Here is a 2,049-nt window from a genome sequence, read left to right as displayed (position 1 = left end):
TAGTTTGACAAATATATATATTTTTAATGTGTTTAGAGGACTCAAGGAGATGGCTGAAAGAATACTTCCTCTTAAGTAAAAAAAAAAAATTATAATATCAAGACATTCAAATAGGCAAAACTGAGCCAAGAAGTAGACATCTTGGAAATAAGAAAAAAAATAGCCATTAAAAAATGTGATAGGATAGATTCCACAATTAAAACAAAAAGTATTTTAGTGGATTTGAAGATAGAACAAAGAATTAGCCTAGAATGTAGCACAGAGATGAAGAGATTAACCTAAGAGCCAATTAAGACATATGAATGATCGAAAGAGGCTCAAACATATGAAAATAGGAGTCTCAGAATACGAGAAGGGAGAAGTAATGTTTAAAGAGATAAAGGTGAGAATTTCCTGGATCGAAGAGGACAGGAATTCTTTGATTATAATGGCACTCAAGGTGTCAAGGAAGGTAATTAACAATAAGTCTACATCTAGACACACTGTACTGAAACTGCAGAACATGAATGACAATACCATCAGAAAAGCTATTGTCTTCGTGCATCTGGACCACTATAACACAACCACAGATTGGGTGCCCCATAAACAACAGAAATTTATTTCTGGCAGTTCTGGAAGTTGAAAGTCTGAGGTCAGGGTGCTTGGGTGCGGGTCCTCTTCCGCGTCACAGACTTCTCGTCATGTCCTCACATGGTGAAAGGGGGTGAGGGATCTCTCCGAGGTCTCTATTATTAGGACACCAATCCACTTATGAGGGTTCTACTTCATGACCTAAGCATCTCGCGGAGGCCCAACTGCCAGTACTATCACCTCTGGGGTTAGAATTTCAACATAAGAATTTTAGCCTTTCAGCTGGAACCACCATCTTCCAGTAATTCGCCAAAATGACCAACAGAAAGGGAAAGAGGAGAGGCACCCGCCATACGCTCTCTAGGCCTTTTAGAAAACATGGAGTTGTTTCTTTGGCCACATACATGCGAATCTACAAGAAAGGTGATATTGTAGACATCAAGGGATAGGGCATTGTTCAAAAAGGAAAGCCCCACCAATGTCACCGTGACAAAACTGGAAGAGTCTGCAGTGTCACCAGCATGCGGTTGGCATCGTTGTAAACAAACAAGTCAAGGGCAAGAGTCTTGCCAAGAGCATTATTGCACGTGTTGAGCATATTAAGCACTCGAAGAGCTGAGACAGCTTCCTGAAATGTGTGAAGGAAAACGATCAAAAAAAGAAAGAAGCCAGAGAGAAAGGTACCTGGGTTCAACTGAAGCGCCAGCCTGCTCCACCCAGAGAAGCTCACTGTGTGAGAGCCAGCGGAAAGGAGCCTGAGCTGTGGGAAGCCATTGCCTATGAATTCATGGCATGATAGATGTTACAAACAAACAATCCAGTTAAAAAATGGGCAGAAGACCTGAAGAGATATTTCTCCAAAGAAGAAATGCAGGTAGCCAACAGATGTATGAAAAAATGCTCAAGGTCACTAATCATCAGAGAAATGCAAATTAAAACCACAGTGAGATATCACCTTACACCTGTCAGAATGGGTATTATCAATAAATCAAAGAATAAGTGTTGACAAAGATGTGGAGAAAAGGGTACCTCATACACTGTTGGTGGGAATGCAGATTGGTACACCCACTATGGAAAACAGTCTGGAGGTTTCTCGAAAAATTTAAAATGGATCTATCTTTTGACTCAGCAATTGCACTTCTGGGTATTTATCCAAAGAAAACCAAAACAATAACTCATAAAGATCTATGCATCCTATGTTCATGGCAGCACAATTTACAACAGCCAAGATATGGAAGCAACCTAAATGCCCATCAACAGACAATTGGATAAAGAAGTTACAGTCCATATATACAGTGGTATATTATTCAGTCATTAAAAAAATGAAATCCTACCATTTGCAAAGACATGGATGGACCTAGAGGTTATGCTGAGTGAAATAAGTCAGACAGAGAAAGATAAATACCATGTGATTTCCCTTATATGAGGAATCTAAGGAACAAAGAGAACAAACTAATCAAAAACAAACTCACAAATATA

The 2,049-nt window shown here is 39.4% G+C and overlaps 1 pseudogene across 1 annotated transcript; it reads left to right on the top strand.

The window, feature by feature from the left end:
- The first annotated feature begins 860 nt into the window (after window positions 1-860).
- LOC120601072 (60S ribosomal protein L21-like) lies at window positions 861-1,366 on the top strand (annotated as a pseudogene). Its single transcript, XR_005652349.1, has one exon. The product of XR_005652349.1 is annotated as a 60S ribosomal protein L21-like (transcript).
- Window positions 1,367-2,049: the final 683 nt, after the last annotated feature.

The sequence above is a fragment of the Pteropus medius genome, unplaced genomic scaffold (genome assembly GCF_902729225.1).
Source record: "Pteropus medius unplaced genomic scaffold, Ma_sr-lr_union100, whole genome shotgun sequence".
In the NCBI taxonomy this organism is placed as follows: domain Eukaryota; kingdom Metazoa; phylum Chordata; class Mammalia; order Chiroptera; family Pteropodidae; genus Pteropus; species Pteropus medius.
This window is presented reverse-complemented; position numbering and strand designations above follow the sequence as displayed.